This window comes from Cryptomeria japonica, unplaced genomic scaffold (genome assembly GCF_030272615.1).
Source record: "Cryptomeria japonica unplaced genomic scaffold, Sugi_1.0 HiC_scaffold_205, whole genome shotgun sequence".
Lineage (NCBI taxonomy): Eukaryota > Viridiplantae > Streptophyta > Pinopsida > Cupressales > Cupressaceae > Cryptomeria > Cryptomeria japonica.
The window spans coordinates 246,505-272,053 of NW_026729027.1; the positions used below are offsets into that span (position 1 = coordinate 246,505).

The 25,549-nt window shown below is 61.1% G+C and overlaps 3 non-coding genes across 3 annotated transcripts; all 3 read left to right on the top strand.

Annotated features, from left to right (window-relative positions):
• Positions 1-7,779: 7,779 nt before the first annotated feature.
• On the top strand, positions 7,780-7,898 carry LOC131868389 (5S ribosomal RNA). Its single transcript, XR_009366846.1, has one exon. It is a non-coding gene; the product is annotated as a 5S ribosomal RNA (ribosomal RNA).
• Positions 7,899-15,707: 7,809 nt separating this feature from the next.
• On the top strand, positions 15,708-15,826 carry LOC131868390 (5S ribosomal RNA). Its single transcript, XR_009366847.1, has one exon. It is a non-coding gene; the product is annotated as a 5S ribosomal RNA (ribosomal RNA).
• A 7,805-nt stretch (positions 15,827-23,631) lies between these two features.
• LOC131868391 (5S ribosomal RNA) lies at positions 23,632-23,750 on the top strand. Its single transcript, XR_009366848.1, has one exon. It is a non-coding gene; the product is annotated as a 5S ribosomal RNA (ribosomal RNA).
• Positions 23,751-25,549: the final 1,799 nt, after the last annotated feature.

Genomic DNA, 25,549 nt, shown 5'->3' on the forward strand with positions numbered 1-25,549 from the left:
CGGGGTGCGAGGCGAGGATGCGGCGAGAAGGACCCAACGGCTAGACGGAAGAGGCTTCAGGCCGCCTCGGAATGGTCCAAGCATCGGACGCGCTTGGGGCGACTACCAATGACAACCCCTTATCCCGCGACGCGTCCGATACACAGATAGTTCCGAGGCGGCCGAGGAGCCTCACCGCATAGCAATCGGGGTGCGAGGCGAGGGATGCGGCGAGAAGGACCCAACGGCTAGACGGAAGAGGCTTCAGGGCCGCCTCGGATGGTCCAAGCATCGGACGCGCTTGGGCGACTACCAGTGACAACCCCTTATCCCGCGACGCGTCCGATACACAGATAGTTTCCGAGGCGGCCGAGGAGCCTCACCGCATAGCAATCGGGGTGCGAGGCGAGGGATGCGGCGAGAAGGACCCAACGGCTAGACGGAAGAGGCTTCAGGGCCGCCTCGAATGGTCCAAGCATCGGACGCGCTTGGGGCGACTACCGTTGCCAACCCCTTATCCCGCGATGCGTCTGATACACAGATAGTTCCGAGGCGGGCCGAGGAGCCTCACCGCATAGCAATCGGGTTGCGAGGCAGATTATTGGGAAGGGAACCCCCTGGATGCGGCTCAAGCAGTGCCCAAAGGGACTGGAATGCGGAATCACATCGAGAGACCCAAATGCTATACGAGGGCTCAATCGAATTATCGATTTGGCCACGACATGGACGCATCGGAACGACTACCTTTGCCGAACCACTCGCAATTGCATCCATACCGAAACCAATAGACATTTCCGTTAGAGCCCTCGCATAGCATTCGGGAATCTCGCATGCCCCTCTAAATCGACCAATGCTGGCGCTCAATGAAAATCCGAGCCGCTACCACCGTTCGAGCGCCAGCATTGGTCGAGTTAGAGGGGCACGGGGGAGAATGCTCCAGTCAACACCCTCCCTATATAAGTTATTTGTCCGATTCTCGCACAACCGTAGTCTGCCTCGTCGAATCAAACAACGGTCCCAGATTCCGACTTCCGTTCCGTAGAGACCCAAAAGCTAGATGGAGGCTCGCAAGAAAGAGAGTCGGCGCATAGCAATCGGGTTTCTCGAACGTTTAGGGACCGAGCTCACTTGCGGATAGGGCAAAATCCGCCAAGCAACCCAAAAGCTAGACGGGGGCTCGAATCGAATCGCCTAGGCGGCCACAACAACGACGTGTTGGATCGACTACCAGTGCCAAACCATTCAGCAAGACTAGTCTGTGTCGAGGCGGATAGAGATTCTCAGAGAGCGCCCGCATAGCATTTAGGAGACCTGCCGCGTCCCTCACACTAGACAAATGGTGGTGCACGTTTTATAATCCGAGCGATCCCAACCCTTTCAAGCACCAACATCGGTCGAGATAGAGGGGCACGGAGGGGGCTGCGTGAGACAACACAGTCCCTATATAAGTTATTTGTCCGATTCTCACACATCCGAAGAATGGTCATCAAATCGGACAACAGCCCAAACTTCCGACTTCCGTCCCAGAAAGCCCAAGAGCTATCTAAAACGTTCATGGCCGGAACTCGATCGCGGCTATACCAGTCCGCCAAGCAACCCAAAAGCTAGACTGGAGCTCTAGTCGAATCACCTCTGTGGCCATTGCAAGGACGTGTTGGAGCGACTACCATTGCCGAACCATTCCGCAGGTCGAGTCCATACAAGGCCGCATAGAGATTCACGATGAGCTCCTGCATAGCAATCAGGAGACTTGCCGTGTCCATCACAATCGATAAATCCTGGTGCAAGATTTTTGCATTCCGAGCGCTCCAACCAGTCGAGCACCCAGCATCAATCGACATAAACGGGCACGGGGGGAGGATGCTCGAGAACACTACCTCCCTATATAAGTTATTTGTCCGATTCTCAAGCAGCCGAAGTCTGGTCATCGAATCGGGTCAAAGACCACAACTTCCGACTTTACCCACAATGCAAGTCATCGAATCGAACATCGGCCCCCGAGTCGGACTCCATGCGTATGTCAGGTCATCGGACCCAAATTCCGCCTTCCTGCGCATGGCGGGCCATCAATATCAACTCGGTCATCGGACCCAAACTCCGCCTTTTTGCGTATGGCACGCCTTCAAATCGGTCATCGGACCCAAATTCCGCCTTCCTGTGCATGGCGGGCCATCAACATCAACTCGGTCATCGGACCCAAATTCCGCCCTTTCTGCGCATGGCACGCCATCAACTCGGTCCATCGGACCCAAATTCCGCCTTCCTGCGCATGGCAGGTCATCGGACACAAATTCAGACCTCGCCAATATGCCTACGTATCGAATCGGTCATCGGACCCAACTTCCGACTTCATCCATACTGTAGGTCCTTTGAGGTTGGCGCGTGCGCTCAACCCAGGGAGTCGACCCATCGAAGCATACACCTCCCCTATATAAGCTATTTGTCCGATTCCCCACCTGTGTAGTTTGCACCTCTGACCAGGACATCGACCCCCCAACTTCCGAACTCGACTGCAACGACTGGCACCAGCGCCTTGGTGCGCACCTTGCGACGCACAGTCCCAACATTCGCCTTCCTGCACATGGCAGGTCATCGGACCCAAATTCCGACCTCGCGAGTATGCCTACATATCGAATCGGTCATCGGACCCAACTTCCGACTTCATCCATACCGTAGGGTCTTTGAGGTTGGCGCGGTGCGCTCAACCCGGGGAGTCGACCCAACGAAGCATACACCTCCCCTATATAAGCTATTTGTCCGATTCCCACACCTGTGTAGTTTGCACCTCCGATCAAGGACATCGACCCCAACTTCCGAACTCGCCTCCAACGACCGAACCAGCGCCTTGGTGCGCACCTTGCAACGCACAGTGCCAACATTCGCCTTCTGCACGTGGCAGGTCATCGGACCCAAATTCCGACCTCGCGAGTATGCTACATATCGAATCGGTCATCGGACCCAACTTCCGACTTCATCCATACCCGTAGGGTCTTTGAGGTTGGCGCGGTGCGCTCAACCCGGGGAGTCGACCCAACGAAGCATACACCTCCCCTATATAAGCTATTTGTCCGATTCCCACACCTGTGTAGCTTGCACCTCCGATCAGGACATCGACCCCAACTTCCGAACTCGACTAAAAAGACCGCACCAGCGCCTTGGTGTGCACCTTGCAACGCACAGTGTCAACATTCGCCTTCCTGCACATGGCAGGTCATCGGACCCAAATTCCGACCTCATGAGCAATACCTACTAATCGAATTGGTCATCGACCCAACTTCCGACTTCATCCATACCGTAGGGTCTTTGAGGTTGGCGCGGTGCGCTCAACCTGGGGGAGTCGACCCATCGAAGCATACACCTCCCTATATAAGCTATTTGTCCGATTCCGACACCTGTGTAGTTTGCACCTCCGCTCAGGACATCGACCCCAACTTCCGAACTCGCCTGCAACGACCGAACCAGCGCCTTGGTGCGCACCAAAAGTGCGCACTTTTGGAGGGCACTTTTGTGCGCTCCAAAGGTGCGCACTTTTGGAGGGCACTTTTCTGCGCTCCAAAGGTGCGCACTTTTGGAGGGCACTTTTTGGAGGGCACTTTTCTGCGCTCCAAAGGTGCGCACCTTTTGGAGGGCACTTTTTGGAGGGCACTTTTCTGCGCTCCAAAGGTGCGCACTTTTGGATGGCACTTTTTGGAGGGCACTTTTCTGCGCTCCAAAGGTGCGCACTTTTGGAGGGCACTTTTGGAGGGCACTTTTCTGCGCTCCAAAGGTGCGCACTTTTGGAGGGCACTTTTTGGAGGGCACTTTTCTGCGCTCCAAAGGTGCGCACTTTTGGAGGGCACTTTTCTGCGCTCCAAAGGTGCGCACTTTTGGAGGGCACTTTTTGGAGGGCACTTTTCTGCGCTCCAAAGGTGCGCACTTTTGGAGGGCACTTTTTGGAGGGCACTTTTCTGCGCTCCAAAGGTGCGCACTTTTGGAGGGCACTTTTTGGAGGGCACTTTTCTGCGCTCCAAAGGTGCGCACTTTTGGAGGGCACTTTTGTGCACTCCAAAGGTGCGCACTTTGGAGGGCACTTTTCCTGTGCTCCAAAGGTGCACACCTAGGTGAGCACCTTCGACCACACCTTGTAGCACACCAAACTCTGACTTTCGACTTCATCCGCAATGCAGGGTCTTTGAGGTTGGCGCAATGCGCACAACCAGGGGAGTCGACCCATCAAACCCAACACCTCCCCTATATAAGCTATTTGTCTGATTCTCATACATGCGTAGCCTGCAGGAGCAATTAGGACATCGACCCCAACTTTCGGCTTCTAAACGAAAACAAGGTCTTTGAGGTTGTGTAATGCGAACAACTAGGGGAGTCAACCCATCAAACCCAACACCTCCCCTATATAAGCTATTTGTCTGATTCTCATACATGTGTAGTCTACAGGAGCAATTAGGACATCGACCCCAACTTTTGACTTCTTAACGAAAACAAGGTCTTTGAGGTTGACGTAATGCGCACAACCAGGGGAGTCGACCCATCAAACCCAACACCTCCCCTATATAAGCTATTTGTCGATTCTCATACATGTGTAGCCTGCAGGAGCCATTAGGACATTGACCCAACTTTTGACTTCTTAACGAAAACAAGGTCTTTGAGGTTGGCGTAATGCGCACAACCAAGGGAGTTGACCCATCAAACCCAACACCTCCCCTATATAAGCTATTTGTCTGATTCTCATACATGTGTAGCCTGCAACAACGATTAGGACATCCACCCCAACTTCTGAATTCGTCTGCGTTGACCGCACCAAAGGTGCACGCCTGGTGCTCACCAAAATCCGACTTCCGACTTCTTCTGCTATGCGGGGTCTTTGAGGTTGGCGCAGTGCGCACAACCAGGGGAGTCAACCCACCGAATGCAACACCTCCCCTATATAAGCTATTTGTCTGATTCTCATACATGCGTAGACTGCAGCAATGATTAGGACATCCACCCCAACTTTTGACTTCTTAAACAAGACAGGGTCTTTGAAGTTGGTGCAGTGCACACAACCAGGGGAGTCGACCCATCAAACGCAACACCTCCCCTATATAAAGCTATTTGTCCGATTCTCATACGTGTAGTCTGCAGCAGCGATTAGGACATCGACCCCCAACTTCGAATTCGTTTGCATTGACCGCACCAAAGGTGCACGCCTTGGTGTGCACCCTGGAGTGCACTTTGGTGCTCACCTCGGTGCACACTTTGGTGTGCACCTCGGTGTGCACCAAAGGAGCGCACCTTGGAGCGCACCAAAGGTGTACACTTTGGAGCGCACCACATAGGGTCTTTGAGAGGGTTGGCGCAGTGGCGCACACCAAGGTGGGTGTTGAGGTGCGTGCCGAGGTGGGTGGGTGCTAGGGTGCGCTCCATGGTGGGTGCCAGGGGTGGGGTGCGGTGCTAGGGTGGATTCCAAAGAGGGTCATAGGGTGGGTGCCAAGGTGGGTTGGTGATATAGTGGGTTCAAAGGTGGGTACTAGGGTGGGTTCCAAGGTGGGTCACAAGTTGGGTGCCAGGATGCGTGGGTGTTAGGTTGGGTGCCAAGGTGGGCTCCTGCGTGGGTGGGTGCTAGGGTGGGTTTCAAGGTGGACGCGAGGGCGGGTGCCAAGGTGGGTAACAAGTTGGGTGTTAGGATGGTGAGTGCTAGAGTGGGTGCCAAGGTGGGTGGGTGCTAAGGTGGATGCCAGGTGGTTCACAGGGTGGGTGGGTTCTAGGGTGAGTTCCAAGGTGGGTCACAGGTTCAGTGCTAGGGTGTGGTTGTCAAGGCGGGTGTCGAGGTGCCTGGGTGCTAGGGTGTGGATGCCAATGTGGGTCATAGGGTGGGTACTAGGGTGGGCTGCAATGTGGGTGCCAGGTGGGTAACATGCTCGGTGGGTTCTAAATTGGGTGCCAGGGTGGGTGTGCACCCACCTTGCCCGAGGGGGGTGCCAAGGTGCCAGTGTGGGTGGGGTGCTAAGGTGGATGCCAAGGTGGGTGAGAAGGTGGGTGATAGGTTGAGTGGTAGGATGGGTGGGTGCCAAGATGGGTCACAGGGTGGGTGCAAGGGTGGGTAGGTGCTAGGGTTGGTGTCAGGGTGGGTGGGTGCTAGGTTGGGTTCCAAGGTGGGTGCGAGGGTGAGTGTCAAGGTGGGTCACAGGTTAGGTGCTAGGATGGGTGAGTGCTAGGGTGCAAAGGTGCCAGGGTGGGTGCTAGGATGGGTCGATGCTAGGGTGAGTGGCAAGGTGGTCCACAAGTGTCAAGGTGGGTGCCGAGGTGGGTGCCAAGTCGGCGACTGCTATGGTGGATGCCAAGGTGGGTCACGGGATGGTGGGTGCCAAGTTGCTAGGTTGGGTTCCAAGGTGGGTGCCAACGTGGGTGCTAGGGTGCGTGGGTTAAAGGGGTGTGTCACAACGTGGGTGCCAGGGATGGGTGCGCACCCACACTGGCCAAGACGGGTGCGGGTTGCAAGGTTGGGTTCCAAGCCCGGTCACAGGCTGGGTGCTAGGATGGGTGGGTGCCAAGGTGGGCACCAGGGTGGGTGCACCCACCCTGGCCAAGGTGGGTCACGGGGTGGGTCCTAGGGTGGGTAACGGGGTGGGTACTAAGGTGCGTGCCAAGGTGGGTCATAGGGTGGGTGCCAAGGTGGGCACCAGGGTGGGTGTGCACCAACCCTAGCCAGGGTAGGTCACGGGGTGGTTGTCGGGGTGGGCGTCAAGGAGCCAAGGTGGGTGGCAAGTAGCCAAGTTGCGTGCCAAGGTGGGTGTCGGGGTGGGTGCCAAGGATCCAAGGTGGGTGCCAAGGAACCAAGGTGGGGTGTCTGGGTGGGTGCCGAGGTGGGAGCCAGGGTGGGTCCCAAGGTGAGTGCAAAGGTGGGTGCCAGGGTCAAGGTGAGTGCCAATGTGGGTTCCAAGGTGCCAGGGTCAGGGTGAGTGCCAATGTGGGTTCAAAGGTGCTAAGTTGGGTGCGAGGTTGGGTGCGAGGGTGGGTGGGTGCCAAGGTGTGCTAGGTGGAAGCCCGGGTGGGTCGGCATCCCATGGGTGTCGAGTTGGGTGCCTGATGGGTGCTTCTTGTCAAGTTTTAGTCGTCGGGACTCATTTCGAGCCTTAGAGGTCGTTTCTTGTCCGGTTGCCCTGTCTTCGACCTGGGAACCCAATTTTGGTCCTCGGGTCCCATTTTTTTTTGTCTCGCATCCCACTTTTGGCCTGTGGCCTTTTCGGGGTCGATTCTCGTTTTGGGCATCAGAGCATGTTTCTTCTCCTAAAACCCAATATTTGTTTATTAAGTCTCGGAACACATTTTGTTCTCGTGGACCCATCATGGGTCTTGGAACGCATTTGTGGTCCTTGGTCCCATTTTGCATCCCGAAACTTGTGTTTTGGTGCTTGATCCCTATTTTGGGTGCCCACCTTGCACCAAGTGCGCACCCGGGGCAAAACCGAGCGCCTTGGTGCACCGGGGCAAGATCGAGCGTGCACCCGAGGCGCCCCGAACATGCACCAAGGTGCACTCGGCCCACATGTGAGCGCAGGTCGTTGCGCCCGAGGTGGTGTGTGGGCACCGCGTTGCAGACGGGACACTGCACGCACACGCGCCCCCTCCAGGTGCACGCACGTAGGCCGGGCCGGGTGCACACCCGACGCCCTAGCAAGGGTGCGCGCACCCGGGCAGGGCTCACACTTGGCGAACGGGGCGCACTTCGCGAGGGAGGGTGTGCACCTCGACGGGGTGGGTGGCCGGGGTGGATTCGCACGTGGGTCGCGGTTTGCTAAGTACACACTGCGACAAGCTCATAACGGGTGCGATCATACCAGCGTTAGTGCACCGGATCCCATCAGAACTCCGCAGTTAAGCGCGCTTGGGCCGGAGTAGTACTGGGATGGGTGACCTCCCGGGAAGTCCCGGTGTTGCACCCTTTTTTAGTTTTTCGCCGGGCGTCGCAATGCTATTTGAATAAACCTTTTGCCCGTTTGCGTTCTCGTCGGGGGCCGGGCCGGGCCGGGGTGCGCTGCCCGCACTACCGCGCGCGCGGGGGGCGACACCGAGCGCGCACCCGAGGCGCCCCGAGCACACAGGCCACGGTGCAACCCGGGCGTTGTGCGCGCACCCCGGTGCGCCCGAGGTGCTGCGCGCGCACCCAGGTGAAATCGGTGTGCACCTCGGCCAGTGCGCGCTCGGTCGAGTCGCGCACGTTGGCCAAGGTGCACGGTGATGTTTCTTACTCTAAGGTTCCGCACCAGACGCCCGGGACAGGTGAGCGAAGCTGGGCGGGGCCGGGGTGCGCGGCCGGGGCAGGTGCACGCAGCTGGAGAGAGCTTTGGAGCACACTTCGGAGCGCACCAATGATGCGCTCCATTCAAAAGTTTCCTGAAAAGGCAAAAAAAAGTTGAGATTATAGAATTTCCCACTTGAGAGATTGTAAAAAAAAAAAAATTTAAAATGAAGGAAACGCGGGTGCCAAGGTGTGCGCAGCCCAGCCAAGGTGTGCGCACCAAGGCGCCACCCTGGCGAAGGTGCACGCAAGGTGCGCACCCGAGGCAAACCGGACAATTAACCCAACTTTCGACTTCGCGCGCACCTTGGAGCGCACTTCGGAGCGCTCCTTGGTGCGCACCAATCTTGGCACCTCGGAGTGCACCATGGCGCCCACCAAGGTGCGCACCCGGGGCAAACCGAGCTCCGACTTCGTGCGCACCTTGGAGCGCACGAAAGGTGCGCACCATGGCGCCCACCAAGGTGCGCAGCCCAGCCAAGGCGTGCGCATCAAGGTGCGCACCCTGGCGAAGGTGCGCACCCGGGGCAAACCGAGCTCCGACTTCTGTGCGCACCTTGGAGCGCACAAAAGGTGCGCAACCCAGCCAAGGTGTGCGCACCCCGGTCAAACCGAGCTCCGAATCGTGCGCACCAGAGGTGCACGCCATCGTGCGCACCTTGGAGCACACTTCGGAGCCCTCCTTGGTGCGCGCCGATGTTGCGCACCTCGGAGCGCACCCGGGGAAAACAATGCAATTAACCCGACTTTCGACTTCGTGGGCACCTCGGAGCGCTCTCGGGTTCGCACCTCGGAGCACACCGAGGTGCGCACCTTTGATGCGCTGCCTTCACCAATTTCCAGAAAAGGCAAGAAAACATTGAGAAGGTGTGCGCACCGAGGTGCCCACCCTGGCGAAGGTGCACGCGAGGTGCGCACCCGGGGCAAACCGGGCTCCGACTTCGTGCACGCCGCACCTTGGAGCACACTTCGGAGCGCTCCTTGGTGCGCACCAGGGCGCGCAACCCAGCCGAGGTGCCCACCCCGGCGAAGGTGCACGCGAGGTGCGCACCCGGGGCAAACCGGGCTCCGACTTCGTGCACGCCATGGTGCCCACCGCGGCGAAGGTGCACGCGAGGTGCGCACCCGGGGCAAACCGGGCTCCGACTTCGTGCACGCCGCACCTTGGAGCACACTTCGGAGCGCTCCTTGGTGCGCACCATGGTGCCCACCAGGGCGCGCAACCCCGCCGAAGGTGCACGCGAGGTGCGCACCCGGGGCAAACCGGGCTCCGACTTCGTGCACGCCGCACCTTGGAGCACACTTCGGAGCGCTCCTTGGTGCGCACCATGGTGCCCACCAGGGCGCGCAACCCCGCCGAAGGTGCACGCGAGGTGCGCACCCGGGGCAAACCGGGCTCCGACTTCGTGCACGCCATGGTGCGCACCGCGGCGAAGGTGCGCACCCGGGGCAAACCGGGCTCCGACTTCGTGCACGCCGCACCTTGGAGCACACTTCGGAGCGCTCCTTGGTGCGCACCAGGGCGCGCAACCCAGCCGAGGTGCCCACCCCGGCGAAGGTGCACGCGAGGTGCGTACCCGGGGCAAACCGGGCTCCGACTTCGTGCACGCCGCACCTTGGAGCACACTTCGGAGCGCTCCTTGGTGCGCACCATGGTGCCCACCAGGCCGCGCAACCCAGCCAAGGTGTGCGCACCAAGGTGCACGCGAGGTGCGCACCCGGGGCAAACCGGGGTCCGACTTCGTGCACGCCGCACCTTGGAGCACACATCGGGGCGCTCCCGGGTTCGCACCGGCGTTGCGCACCGTGGTGGGCACCTCGGAGCACACCAAGGTGGGCAGCGAGGTGCGCACCTTTGATGCGATGCCTTCACTAATTTCCATAAAAGGCAAAAAAAAAACGAGATTTTAAAATTTCCGTTTTGAAAGATAGTGAGAAAAAGGGAATGCTGGTGCCATCTTGAGCCCGCCCTGGTGCGCAGCCCAGCCAAGGTGTGCGCACCAAGGTGCCCACCCTGGCGAAGGTGCGCGCCCGGGCAATTAACCCAACTTCCAACTTCGCGCGCGCCAGGGTGGGAGCGCACCCAACAACCGGGCCTGGGAAGAGCCAATGCGAGAAACCCCACCAAACGCTCTGACAAAAAAAGAGGGGGCGCTCCAGTAACCCCGCTTCGGAGCGCACCCTGGGCAAACCCAGCCAAGGTGCCCACCCCGGCCAAGGTGCAGGCGAGGTGCGCACCCGGGGCAAACCGGGCTCCGACAACGTGCACGCCGCACCTTGGAGCACACTTCGTAGCGCTCCCGGGTGCGCACCTCAGAGCACACCAAGGTGGGCAGCGAGGTGCGCACCTTTGATGCGCTGCCTTCACTAATTTCCAGAAAAGGCAAAAAAAAAAGGAGATTTTAAAATTTCCGTTTTGAAAGATAGTGAAAAAAACGGAACGCGCGTGCCATCTTGAGCCCGCCCTGGTGCGCAGCCCAGGTAAGGTGCCCACCCTGGCAAAGGTGCGCACCCGGGCAATTAACCCTACTTCCGACTTCGTGCGCGCCAGGGTGGCAACCGGGCCTCGGAAGAGCCAATGCGAGAAACCCCACCAAACGCTCCGACAAAAAAAGAGGCGGCGCTCCAATAACCCCGCTTCGGAGCGCAGCCGGGGCAAACCCAGCCAAGGTGCCCACCCCGACGAAGGTGCACGCGAGGTGCGCACCCGGGGCAAACCGGGCTCCGACAACGTGCACGCAGCACCTTGGAGCACACTTCGAAGCACTCCCGGGTGCCCACCGGCGTTGCGCACCGTGGTGGGCAGCGAGGTGCGCACCTTTGATGCGCTGCCTTCACTAATTTCCAGAAAAAGGCAAAAAAAAATGAGATTTTAAAATTTCCGTTTTGAAAGATAGTGAAAAAAAAGGAACGCGGGTGCCATCTTGAGCCCGCCCTGGTGCGCAGCCCAGGCAAGGCATGCGCACCAAGGTGCCCACCCGAGGTGCACACCCGGGGCAAACCGGGCTCCGACTTCGTGCAGGCCGCACCTTGGAGCACACTTCGGAGCGCTCCTTGGTGCGCACCATGGTGCCCACCAGGGCGCGCAACCCAGCCAAGGTCTGCACACTAAGGTGCCCACCCCGGCGAAGGTGCACGCGAGGTGCGCACCCGGGGCAAACCGGGCTCCGACTTCGTGCACGCCATGGTGCCCACCGCGGCGAAGGTGCACGCGAGGTGCGCACCCGGGGCAAACCGGGCTCCGACTTCGTGCACGCCGCACCTTGGAGCACACTTCGGAGCGCTCCTTGGTGCGCACCATGGTGCCCACCAGGGCGCGCAACCCAGCCAAGGTGTGCGCACCAAGGTGCACGCGAGGTGCGCACCCGGGGCAAACCGGGGTCCGACTTCGTGCACGCCGCACCTTGGAGCACACATCGGAGCGCTCCCAGGTTCGCACCAGCGTTGCGCACCTTTGATGCGCTGCCTTCACTAATTTCCAGAAAAGGCAAAAAAAAACGATATTTTAAAATTTCCGTTCTGAAAGATAGTGAAAAAAACGGAACGCGGGTGCCATCTTGAGCCCTTCCTGGTGCGCAGCCCAGGCAAGTTGTGCGCACCAAGGTGCCCACCCTGGCGGAGGTGCGCGCCCGGGGCAAACCGGGCTCCGACTTCGTGCACTGCATGGTGCCCACCAAGGCGCGCAACCCAGCCAAGGTGCCCACCGCAGCGAAGGTGCACGCGAGGTGCACACCCGGGGCAAACCGGGCTCCGACTTCGTGCACGCCGCACCTTGGAGCACACTTCAGAGCGCTCCTTGGTGCGCACCAGGGCGCGCAACCCAGCCGAGGTGCCCACCCCGGCGAAGGTGCACGCGAGGTGCGCACCCGGGGCAAACCGGGCTCCGACTTCGTGCACGCCATGGTGCCCACCGCGGCGAAGGTGCGCACCCGGGGCAAACCGGGCTCCGACTTCGTGCACGCCGCACCTTGGAGCACACTTCGGAGCGCTCCTTGGTGCGCACCATGGTGCCCACCAGGCCGCGCAACCCAGCCAAGGTGTGCGCACCAAGGTGCACGCGAGGTGCGCACCCGGGGCAAACCGGGGTCCGACTTCGTGCACGCCGCACCTTGGAGCACACATCGGGGCGCTCCCGGGTTCGCACCGGCGTTGCGCACCGTGGTGGGCACCTCGGAGCACACCAAGGTGGGCAGCGAGGTGCGCACCTTTGATGCGATGCCTTCACTAATTTCCATAAAAGGCAAAAAAAAAACGAGATTTTAAAATTTCCGTTTTGAAAGATAGTGAGAAAAAGGGAATGCTGGTGCCATCTTGAGCCCGCCCTGGTGCGCAGCCCAGCCAAGGTTTGCGCACCAAGGTGCCCACCCTGGCGAAGGTGCGCGCCCGGGCAATTAACCCAACTTCCAACTTCGCGCGCGCCAGGGTGGGAGCGCACCCAACAACCGGGCCTGGGAAGAGCCAATGCGAGAAACCCCACCAAACTCTCTGACAAAAAAAGAGGGGGCGCTCCAGTAACCCCGCTTCGGAGCGCACCCTGGGCAAACCCAGCCAAGGTGCCCACCCCGGCCAAGGTGCAGGCGAGGTGCGCACCCGGGGCAAACCGGGCTCCGACAACGTGCACGCCGCACCTTGGAGCACACTTCGTAGCGCTCCCGGGTGCGCACCTCAGAGCACACCAAGGTGGGCAGCGAGGTGCGCACCTTTGATGCGCTGCCTTCACTAATTTCCAGAAAAGGCAAAAAAAAAAGGAGATTTTAAAATTTCCGTTTTGAAAGATAGTGAAAAAAACGGAACGCGCGTGCCATCTTGAGCCCGCCCTGGTGCGCAGCCCAGGTAAGGTGCCACCCTGGCAAAGGTGCGCACCCGGGCAATTAACCCTACTTCCGACTTCGTGCGCGCCAGGGTGGCAACCGGGCCTCGGAAGAGCCAATGCGAGAAACCCCACCAAACGCTCCGACAAAAAAAGAGGCGGCGCTCCAATAACCCCGCTTCGGAGCGCAGCCGGGGCAAACCAAGCCAAGGTGCCCACCCCGACGAAGGTGCACGCGAGGTGCGCACCCGGGGCAAACCGGGCTCCGACAACGTGCACGCAGCACCTTGGAGCACACTTCGAAGCACTCCCGGGTGCCCACCGGCGTTGCGCACCGTGGTGGGCAGCGAGGTGCGCACCTTTGATGCGCTGCCTTCACTAATTTCCAGAAAAAGGCAAAAAAAAATGAGATTTTAAAATTTCCGTTTTGAAAGATAGTGAAAAAAAAGGAACGCGGGTGCCATCTTGAGCCCGCCCTGGTGCGCAGCCCAGGCAAGGCATGCGCACCAAGGTGCCCACCCGAGGTGCACACCCGGGGCAAACCGGGCTCCGACTTCGTGCAGGCCGCACCTTGGAGCACACTTCGGAGCGCTCCTTGGTGCGCACCATGGTGCCCACCAGGGCGCACCCGAGGCAAACCGGGCTCCGACTTCGTGCACGCCGCACCTTGGAGCACACATCGGAGCGCTCCCAGGTTCGCACCAGCGTTGCGCACCTTTGATGCGCTGCCTTCACTAATTTCCAGAAAAGGCAAAAAAAAACGATATTTTAAAATTTCCGTTCTGAAAGATAGTGAAAAAAACGGAACGCGGGTGCCATCTTGAGCCCTTCCTGATGCGCAGCCCAGGCAAGTTGTGCGCACCAAGGTGCCCACCCTGGCGGAGGTGCGCGCCCGGGGCAAACCGGGCTCCGACTTCGTGCACTGCATGGTGCCCACCAAGGCGCGCAACCCAGCCAAGGTGCCCACCGCAGCGAAGGTGCACGCGAGGTGCGCACCCGAGGTGCACACCCGGGGCAAACCGGGCTCCGACTTCGTGCACGCCGCACCTTGGAGCACACTTCAGAGCGCTCCTTGGTACGCACCAGGGCGCGCAACCCAGCCAAGGTGCTCACCCCGGCGAAGGTGCACGCGAGGTGCGCACCCGGGGCAAACCGGGCTCGGACTTCGTGCACGCCGCACCTTGGAGCACACATCGGAGCGCTCCCGGGTTCGCACCAGCATTGCGCACCTTTGATGCGCTGCCTTCACTAATTTCCAGAAAAGGCAAAAAAAAGAAAAAAATGAGATTTTAAAATTTCCGTTTTGAAAGATAGTGAAAAAAACGGAACGCGGGTGCCATCTTGAGCCCGCCCTGGTGTGCAGCCCAGGCAAGTTGTGCGCACCAAGGCACCCACCCTGGCCAAGGTGGGTCACGGGGTGGGTCCTAGGGTGGGTAACGGGGTGGGTACTAAGGTGCGTGCCAAGGTGGGTCATAGGGTGGGTGCCAAGGTGGGCACCAGGGTGGGTGTGCACCAACCCTAGCCAGGGTAGGTCACGGGGTGGTTGTCGGGGTGGGCGTCAAGGAGCCAAGGTGGGTGGCAAGTAGCCAAGTTGCGTGCCAAGGTGGGTGTCGGGGTGGGTGCCAAGGATCCAAGGTGGGTGCCAAGGAACCAAGGTGGGTGTCTGGGTGGGTGCCGAGGTGGGAGCCAGGGTGGGTCCCAAGGTGAGTGCAAAGGTGGGTGCCAGGGTCAAGGTGAGTGCCAATGTGGGTTCCAAGGTGCCAGGGTCAGGGTGAGTGCCAATGTGGGTTCAAAGGTGCTAAGTTGGGTGCGAGGTTGGGTGCGAGGGTGGGTGGGTGCCAAGGTGTGCTAGGTGGAAGCCCGGGTGGGTCGGCATCCCATGGGTGTCGAGTTGGGTGCCTGATGGGTGCTTCTTGTCAAGTTTTAGTCGTCGGGACTCATTTCGAGCCTTAGAGGTCGTTTCTTGTCCGGTTGCCCTGTCTTCGACCTGGGAACCCAATTTTGGTCCTCGGGTCCCATTTTTTTTTGTCTCGCATCCCACTTTTGGCCTGTGGCCTTTTCGGGGTCGATTCTCGTTTTGGGCATCAGAGCATGTTTCTTCTCCTAAAACCCAATATTTGTTTATTAAGTCTCGGAACACATTTTTGTTCTCGTGGACCCATCATGGGTCTTGGAACGCATTTGTGGTCCTTGGGTCCCATTTTGCATCCCGAAACTTGTGTTTTGGTGCTTGATCCCTATTTTGGGTGCCCACCTTGCACCAAGTGCGCACCCGGGGCAAACCGAGCGCCTTGGTGCACCGGGGCAAGATCGAGCGTGCACCCGAGGCGCCTCCGAACATGCACCAAGGTGCACTCGGCCCACATGTGAGCGCAGGTCGTTGCGCCCGAGGTGGTGTGTGGGCACCGCGTTGCAGACGGGACACTGCACGCACACGACGCCCCCTCCAGGTGCACGCACGTAGGCCGGGCCGGGTGCACACCCGACGCCCTAGCAAGGTGCGCGCACCCGGGCAGGGCTCACACTTGGCGAACGGGGCGCACTTCGCGAGGGAGGGTGTGCACCTCGACGGGGGTGGGTGGCCGGGGTGGATTCGCACGTGGGTCGCGGTTTGCTAAGTACACACTGCGACAAGCTCATAACGGGTGCGATCATACCAGCGTTAGTGCACCGGATCCCATCAGAACTCCGCAGTTAAGCGCGCTTGGGCCGGAGTAGTACTGGGATGGGTGACCTCCCGGGAAGTCCCGGTGTTGCACCCTTTTTTAGTTTTTCGCCGGGCGTCGCAATGCTATTTGAATAAACCTTTTGCCCGTTTGCGTTCTCGTCGGGGCCGGGCCGGGCCGGGGTGCGCTGCCCGCACTACCGCGCGCGCGGGGGGCGACACCGAGCGCGCACCCGAGGCGCCCCGAGCACACAGGCCACGGTGCAACCCGGGCGTTGTGCGCGCACCCCGGTGCGCCCGAGGTGCTGCGCGCGCACCCAGGTGAAATCGGTGTGCACCTCGGCCAGTGCGCGCTCGGTCGAGTCGCGCACGTTGGCCAAGGTGCACGGTGATGTTTCTTACTCTAAGGTTCCGCACCAGACGCCCGGGACAGGTGAGCGAAGCTGGGCGGGGCCGGGTGCGCGGCCGGGGCAGGTGCACGCAGCTGGAGAGAGCTTTGGAGCACACTTCGGAGCGCACCAATGATGCGCTCCATTCAAAAGTTTCCTGAAAAGGCAAAAAAAGTTGAGATTATAGAATTTCCCACTTGAGAGATTGTAAAAAAAAAAAATTTAAAATGAAGGAAACGCGGGTGCCAAGGTGTGCGCAGCCCAGCCAAGGTGTGCGCACCAAGGCGCCCACCCTGGCGAAGGTGCACGCAAGGTGCGCACCCGAGGCAAACCGGACAATTAACCCAACTTTCGACTTCGCGCGCACCTTGGAGCGCACTTCGGAGCGCTCCTTGGTGCGCACCAATCTTGGGCACCTCGGAGTGCACCATGGCGCCCACCAAGGTGCGCACCCGGGGCAAACCGAGCTCCGACTTCGTGCGCACCTTGGAGCGCACGAAAGGTGCGCACCATGGCGCCCACCAAGGTGCGCAGCCCAGCCAAGGCGTGCGCATCAAGGTGCGCACCCTGGCGAAGGTGCGCACCCGGGGCAAACCGAGCTCCGACTTCGTGCGCACCTTGGAGCGCACAAAAGGTGCGCAACCCAGCCAAGGTGTGCGCACCCCGGTCAAACCGAGCTCCGAATCGTGCGCACCAGAGGTGCACGCCATCGTGCGCACCTTGGAGCACACTTCGGAGCCCTCCTTGGTGCGCGCCGATGTTGCGCACCTCGGAGCGCACCCGGGGAAAACAATGCAATTAACCCGACTTTCGACTTCGTGGGCACCTCGGAGCGCTCTCGGGTTCGCACCTCGGAGCACACCGAGGTGCGCACCTTTGATGCGCTGCCTTCACCAATTTCCAGAAAAGGCAAGAAAACATTGAGAAGGTGTGCGCACCGAGGTGCCCACCCTGGCGAAGGTGCACGCGAGGTGCGCACCCGGGGCAAACCGGGCTCCGACTTCGTGCACGCCGCACCTTGGAGCACACTTCGGAGCGCTCCTTGGTGCGCACCAGGGCGCGCAACCCAGCCGAGGTGCCCACCCCGGCGAAGGTGCACGCGAGGTGCGCACCCGGGGCAAACCGGGCTCCGACTTCGTGCACGCCATGGTGCCCACCGCGGCGAAGGTGCACGCGAGGTGCGCACCCGGGGCAAACCGGGCTCCGACTTCGTGCACGCCGCACCTTGGAGCACACTTCGGAGCGCTCCTTGGTGCGCACCATGGTGCCCACCAGGGCGCGCAACCCCGCCGAAGGTGCACGCGAGGTGCGCACCCGGGGCAAACCGGGCTCCGACTTCGTGCACGCCGCACCTTGGAGCACACTTCGGAGCGCTCCTTGGTGCGCACCATGGTGCCCACCAGGGCGCGCAACCCCGCCGAAGGTGCACGCGAGGTGCGCACCCGGGGCAAACCGGGCTCCGACTTCGTGCACGCCATGGTGCGCACCGCGGCGAAGGTGCGCACCCGGGGCAAACCGGGCTCCGACTTCGTGCACGCCGCACCTTGGAGCACACTTCGGAGCGCTCCTTGGTGCGCACCAGGGCGCGCAACCCAGCCGAGGTGCCCACCCCGGCGAAGGTGCACGCGAGGTGCGTACCCGGGGCAAACCGGGCTCCGACTTCGTGCACGCCGCACCTTGGAGCACACTTCGGAGCGCTCCTTGGTGCGCACCATGGTGCCCACCAGGCCGCGCAACCCAGCCAAGGTGTGCGCACCAAGGTGCACGCGAGGTGCGCACCCGGGGCAAACCGGGGTCCGACTTCGTGCACGCCGCACCTTGGAGCACACATCGGGGCGCTCCCGGGTTCGCACCGGCGTTGCGCACCGTGGTGGGCACCTCGGAGCACACCAAGGTGGGCAGCGAGGTGCGCACCTTTGATGCGATGCCTTCACTAATTTCCATAAAAGGCAAAAAAAAAACGAGATTTTAAAATTTCCGTTTTGAAAGATAGTGAGAAAAAGGGAATGCTGGTGCCATCTTGAGCCCGCCCTGGTGCGCAGCCCAGCCAAGGTGTGCGCACCAAGGTGCCCACCCTGGCGAAGGTGCGCGCCCGGGCAATTAACCCAACTTCCAACTTCGCGCGCGCCAGGGTGGGAGCGCACCCAACAACCGGGCCTGGGAAGAGCCAATGCGAGAAACCCCACCAAACGCTCTGACAAAAAAAGAGGGGGCGCTCCAGTAACCCCGCTTCGGAGCGCACCCTGGGCAAACCCAGCCAAGGTGCCCACCCCGGCCAAGGTGCAGGCGAGGTGCGCACCCGGGGCAAACCGGGCTCCGACAACGTGCACGCCGCACCTTGGAGCACACTTCGTAGCGCTCCCGGGTGCGCACCTCAGAGCACACCAAGGTGGGCAGCGAGGTGCGCACCTTTGATGCGCTGCCTTCACTAATTTCCAGAAAAGGCAAAAAAAAAAGGAGATTTTAAAATTTCCGTTTTGAAAGATAGTGAAAAAAACGGAACGCGCGTGCCATCTTGAGCCCGCCCTGGTGCGCAGCCCAGGTAAGGTGCCCACCCTGGCAAAGGTGCGCACCCGGGCAATTAACCCTACTTCCGACTTCGTGCGCGCCAGGGTGGCAACCGGGCCTCGGAAGAGCCAATGCGAGAAACCCCACCAAACGCTCCGACAAAAAAAGAGGCGGCGCTCCAATAACCCCGCTTCGGAGCGCAGCCGGGGCAAACCCAGCCAAGGTGCCCACCCCGACGAAGGTGCACGCGAGGTGCGCACCCGGGGCAAACCGGGCTCCGACAACGTGCACGCAGCACCTTGGAGCACACTTCGAAGCACTCCCGGGTGCCCACCGGCGTTGCGCACCGTGGTGGGCAGCGAGGTGCGCACCTTTGATGCGCTGCCTTCACTAATTTCCAGAAAAAGGCAAAAAAAAATGAGATTTTAAAATTTCCGTTTTGAAAGATAGTGAAAAAAAAGGAACGCGGGTGCCATCTTGAGCCCGCCCTGGTGCGCAGCCCAGGCAAGGCATGCGCACCAAGGTGCCCACCCGAGGTGCACACCCGGGGCAAACCGGGCTCCGACTTCGTGCAGGCCGCACCTTGGAGCACACTTCGGAGCGCTCCTTGGTGCGCACCATGGTGCCCACCAGGGCGCGCAACCCAGCCAAGGTCTGCACACTAAGGTGCCCACCCCGGCGAAGGTGCACGCGAGGTGCGCACCCGGGGCAAACCGGGCTCCGACTTCGTGCACGCCATGGTGCCCACCGCGGCGAAGGTGCACGCGAGGTGCGCACCCGGGGCAAACCGGGCTCCGACTTCGTGCACGCCGCACCTTGGAGCACACTTCGGAGCGCTCCTTGGTGCGCACCATGGTGCCCACCAGGGCGCGCAACCCAGCCAAGGTGTGCGCACCAAGGTGCACGCGAGGTGCGCACCCGGGGCAAACCGGGGTCCGACTTCGTGCACGCCGCACCTTGGAGCACACATCGGAGCGCTCCCAGGTTCGCACCAGCGTTGCGCACCTTTGATGCGCTGCCTTCACTAATTTCCAGAAAAGGCAAAAAAAAACGATATTTTAAAATTTCCGTTCTGAAAGATAGTGAAAAAAACGGAACGCGGGTGCCATCTTGAGCCCTTCCTGGTGCGCAGCCCAGGCAAGTTGTGCGCACCAAGGTGCCCACCCTGGCGGAGGTGCGCGCCCGGGGCAAACCGGGCTCCGACTTCGTGCACTGCATGGTGCCCACCAAGGCGCGCAACCCAGCCAAGGTGCCCACCGCAGCGAAGGTGCACGCGAGGTGCACACCCGGGGCAAACCGGGCTCCGACTTCGTGCACGCCGCACCTTGGAGCACACTTCAGAGCGCTCCTTGGTGCGCACCAGGGCGCGCAACCCAGCCGAGGTGCCCACCCCGGCGAAGGTGCACGCGAGGTGCGCACCCGGGGCAAACCGGGCTCCGACTTCGTGCACGCCATGGTGCCCACCGCGGCGAAGGTGCGCACCCGGGGCAAACCGGGCTCCGACTTCGTGCACGCCGCACCTTGGAGCACACTTCGGAGCGCTCCTTGGTGCGCACCATGGTGCCCACCAGGCCGCGCAACCCAGCCAAGGTGTGCGCACCAAGGTGCACGCGAGGTGCGCACCCGGGGCAAACCGGGGTCCGACTTCGTGCACGCCGCACCTTGGAGCACACATCGGGGCGCTCCCGGGTTCGCACCGGCGTTGCGCACCGTGGTGGGCACCTCGGAGCACACCAAGGTGGGCAGCGAGGTGCGCACCTTTGATGCGATGCCTTCACTAATTTCCATAAAAGGCAAAAAAAAAACGAGATTTTAAAATTTCCGTTTTGAAAGATAGTGAGAAAAAGGGAATGCTGGTGCCATCTTGAGCCCGCCCTGGTGCGCAGCCCAGCCAAGGTTTGCGCACCAAGGTGCCCACCCTGGCGAAGGTGCGCGCCCGGGCAATTAACCCAACTTCCAACTTCGCGCGCGCCAGGGTGGGAGCGCACCCAACAACCGGGCCTGGGAAGAGCCAATGCGAGAAACCCCACCAAACTCTCTGACAAAAAAAGAGGGGGCGCTCCAGTAACCCCGCTTCGGAGCGCACCCTGGGCAAACCCAGCCAAGGTGCCCACCCCGGCCAAGGTGCAGGCGAGGTGCGCACCCGGGGCAAACCGGGCTCCGACAACGTGCACGCCGCACCTTGGAGCACACTTCGTAGCGCTCCCGGGTGCGCACCTCAGAGCACACCAAGGTGGGCAGCGAGGTGCGCACCTTTGATGCGCTGCCTTCACTAATTTCCAGAAAAGGCAAAAAAAAAAGGAGATTTTAAAATTTCCGTTTTGAAAGATAGTGAAAAAAACGGAACGCGCGTGCCATCTTGAGCCCGCCCTGGTGCGCAGCCCAGGTAAGGTGCCACCCTGGCAAAGGTGCGCACCCGGGCAATTAACCCTACTTCCGACTTCGTGCGCGCCAGGGTGGCAACCGGGCCTCGGAAGAGCCAATGCGAGAAACCCCACCAAACGCTCCGACAAAAAAAGAGGCGGCGCTCCAATAACCCCGCTTCGGAGCGCAGCCGGGGCAAACCAAGCCAAGGTGCCCACCCCGACGAAGGTGCACGCGAGGTGCGCACCCGGGGCAAACCGGGCTCCGACAACGTGCACGCAGCACCTTGGAGCACACTTCGAAGCACTCCCGGGTGCCCACCGGCGTTGCGCACCGTGGTGGGCAGCGAGGTGCGCACCTTTGATGCGCTGCCTTCACTAATTTCCAGAAAAAGGCAAAAAAAAATGAGATTTTAAAATTTCCGTTTTGAAAGATAGTGAAAAAAAAGGAACGCGGGTGCCATCTTGAGCCCGCCCTGGTGCGCAGCCCAGGCAAGGCATGCGCACCAAGGTGCCCACCCGAGGTGCACACCCGGGGCAAACCGGGCTCCGACTTCGTGCAGGCCGCACCTTGGAGCACACTTCGGAGCGCTCCTTGGTGCGCACCATGGTGCCCACCAGGGCGCACCCGAGGCAAACCGGGCTCCGACTTCGTGCACGCCGCACCTTGGAGCACACATCGGAGCGCTCCCAGGTTCGCACCAGCGTTGCGCACCTTTGATGCGCTGCCTTCACTAATTTCCAGAAAAGGCAAAAAAAAACGATATTTTAAAATTTCCGTTCTGAAAGATAGTGAAAAAAACGGAACGCGGGTGCCATCTTGAGCCCTTCCTGATGCGCAGCCCAGGCAAGTTGTGCGCACCAAGGTGCCCACCCTGGCGGAGGTGCGCGCCCGGGGCAAACCGGGCTCCGACTTCGTGCACTGCATGGTGCCCACCAAGGCGCGCAACCCAGCCAAGGTGCCCACCGCAGCGAAGGTGCACGCGAGGTGCGCACCCGAGGTGCACACCCGGGGCAAACCGGGCTCCGACTTCGTGCACGCCGCACCTTGGAGCACACTTCAGAGCGCTCCTTGGTACGCACCAGGGCGCGCAACCCAGCCAAGGTGCTCACCCCGGCGAAGGTGCACGCGAGGTGCGCACCCGGGGCAAACCGGGCTCGGACTTCGTGCACGCCGCACCTTGGAGCACACATCGGAGCGCTCCCGGGTTCGCACCAGCATTGCGCACCTTTGATGCGCTGCCTTCACTAATTTCCAGAAAAGGCAAAAAAAAGAAAAAAATGAGATTTTAAAATTTCCGTTTTGAAAGATAGTGAAAAAAACGGAACGCGGGTGCCATCTTGAGCCCGCCCTGGTGTGCAGCCCAGGCAAGTTGTGCGCACCAAGGCACCCACCCTGGCCAAGGTGGGTCACGGGGTGGGTCCTAGGGTGGGTAACGGGGTGGGTACTAAGGTGCGTGCCAAGGTGGGTCATAGGGTGGGTGCCAAGGTGGGCACCAGGGTGGGTGTGCACCAACCCTAGCCAGGGTAGGTCACGGGGTGGTTGTCGGGGTGGGCGTCAAGGAGCCAAGGTGGGTGGCAAGTAGCCAAGTTGCGTGCCAAGGTGGGTGTCGGGGTGGGTGCCAAGGATCCAAGGTGGGTGCCAAGGAACCAAGGTGGGTGTCTGGGTGGGTGCCGAGGTGGGAGCCAGGGTGGGTCCCAAGGTGAGTGCAAAGGTGGGTGCCAGGGTCAAGGTGAGTGCCAATGTGGGTTCCAAGGTGCCAGGGTCAGGGTGAGTGCCAATGTGGGTTCAAAGGTGCTAAGTTGGGTGCGAGGTTGGGTGCGAGGGTGGGTGGGTGCCAAGGTGTGCTAGGTGGAAGCCCGGGTGGGTCGGCATCCCATGGGTGTCGAGTTGGGTGCCTGATGGGTGCTTCTTGTCAAGTTTTAGTCGTCGGGACTCATTTCGAGCCTTAGAGGTCGTTTCTTGTCCGGTTGCCCTGTCTTCGACCTGGGAACCCAATTTTGGTCCTCGGGTCCCATTTTTTTTTGTCTCGCATCCCACTTTTGGCCTGTGGCCTTTTCGGGGTCGATTCTCGTTTTGGGCATCAGAGCATGTTTCTTCTCCTAAAACCCAATATTTGTTTATTAAGTCTCGGAACACATTTTTGTTCTCGTGGACCCATCATGGGTCTTGGAACGCATTTGTGGTCCTTGGGTCCCATTTTGCATCCCGAAACTTGTGTTTTGGTGCTTGATCCCTATTTTGGGTGCCCACCTTGCACCAAGTGCGCACCCGGGGCAAACCGAGCGCCTTGGTGCACCGGGGCAAGATCGAGCGTGCACCCGAGGCGCCCCGAACATGCACCAAGGTGCACTCGGCCCACATGTGAGCGCAGGTCGTTGCGCCCGAGGTGGTGTGTGGGCACCGCGTTGCAGACGGGACACTGCACGCACACGACGCCCCCTCCAGGTGCACGCACGTAGGCCGGGCCGGGTGCACACCCGACGCCCTAGCAAGGTGCGCGCACCCGGGCAGGGCTCACACTTGGCGAACGGGGCGCACTTCGCGAGGGAGGGTGTGCACCTCGACGGGGGTGGGTGGCCGGGGTGGATTCGCACGTGGGTCGCGGTTTGCTAAGTACACACTGCGACAAGCTCATAACGGGTGCGATCATACCAGCGTTAGTGCACCGGATCCCATCAGAACTCCGCAGTTAAGCGCGCTTGGGCCGGAGTAGTACTGGGATGGGTGACCTCCCGGGAAGTCCCGGTGTTGCACCCTTTTTTAGTTTTTCGCCGGGCGTCGCAATGCTATTTGAATAAACCTTTTGCCCGTTTGCGTTCTCGTCGGGGCCGGGCCGGGCCGGGGTGCGCTGCCCGCACTACCGCGCGCGCGGGGGGCGACACCGAGCGCGCACCCGAGGCGCCCCGAGCACACAGGCCACGGTGCAACCCGGGCGTTGTGCGCGCACCCCGGTGCGCCCGAGGTGCTGCGCGCGCACCCAGGTGAAATCGGTGTGCACCTCGGCCAGTGCGCGCTCGGTCGAGTCGCGCACGTTGGCCAAGGTGCACGGTGATGTTTCTTACTCTAAGGTTCCGCACCAGACGCCCGGGACAGGTGAGCGAAGCTGGGCGGGGCCGGGTGCGCGGCCGGGGCAGGTGCACGCAGCTGGAGAGAGCTTTGGAGCACACTTCGGAGCGCACCAATGATGCGCTCCATTCAAAAGTTTCCTGAAAAGGCAAAAAAAGTTGAGATTATAGAATTTCCCACTTGAGAGATTGTAAAAAAAAAAAATTTAAAATGAAGGAAACGCGGGTGCCAAGGTGTGCGCAGCCCAGCCAAGGTGTGCGCACCAAGGCGCCCACCCTGGCGAAGGTGCACGCAAGGTGCGCACCCGAGGCAAACCGGACAATTAACCCAACTTTCGACTTCGCGCGCACCTTGGAGCGCACTTCGGAGCGCTCCTTGGTGCGCACCAATCTTGGGCACCTCGGAGTGCACCATGGCGCCCACCAAGGTGCGCACCCGGGGCAAACCGAGCTCCGACTTCGTGCGCACCTTGGAGCGCACGAAAGGTGCGCACCATGGCGCCCACCAAGGTGCGCAGCCCAGCCAAGGCGTGCGCATCAAGGTGCGCACCCTGGCGAAGGTGCGCACCCGGGGCAAACCGAGCTCCGACTTCGTGCGCACCTTGGAGCGCACAAAAGGTGCGCAACCCAGCCAAGGTGTGCGCACCCCGGTCAAACCGAGCTCCGAATCGTGCGCACCAGAGGTGCACGCCATCGTGCGCACCTTGGAGCACACTTCGGAGCCCTCCTTGGTGCGCGCCGATGTTGCGCACCTCGGAGCGCACCCGGGGAAAACAATGCAATTAACCCGACTTTCGACTTCGTGGGCACCTCGGAGCGCTCTCGGGTTCGCACCTCGGAGCACACCGAGGTGCGCACCTTTGATGCGCTGCCTTCACCAATTTCCAGAAAAGGCAAGAAAACATTGAGAAGGTGTGCGCACCGAGGTGCCCACCCTGGCGAAGGTGCACGCGAGGTGCGCACCCGGGGCAAACCGGGCTCCGACTTCGTGCACGCCGCACCTTGGAGCACACTTCGGAGCGCTCCTTGGTGCGCACCAGGGCGCGCAACCCAGCCGAGGTGCCCACCCCGGCGAAGGTGCACGCGAGGTGCGCACCCGGGGCAAACCGGGCTCCGACTTCGTGCACGCCATGGTGCCCACCGCGGCGAAGGTGCACGCGAGGTGCGCACCCGGGGCAAACCGGGCTCCGACTTCGTGCACGCCGCACCTTGGAGCACACTTCGGAGCGCTCCTTGGTGCGCACCATGGTGCCCACCAGGGCGCGCAACCCCGCCGAAGGTGCACGCGAGGTGCGCACCCGGGGCAAACCGGGCTCCGACTTCGTGCACGCCGCACCTTGGAGCACACTTCGGAGCGCTCCTTGGTGCGCACCATGGTGCCCACCAGGGCGCGCAACCCCGCCGAAGGTGCACGCGAGGTGCGCACCCGGGGCAAACCGGGCTCCGACTTCGTGCACGCCATGGTGCGCACCGCGGCGAAGGTGCGCACCC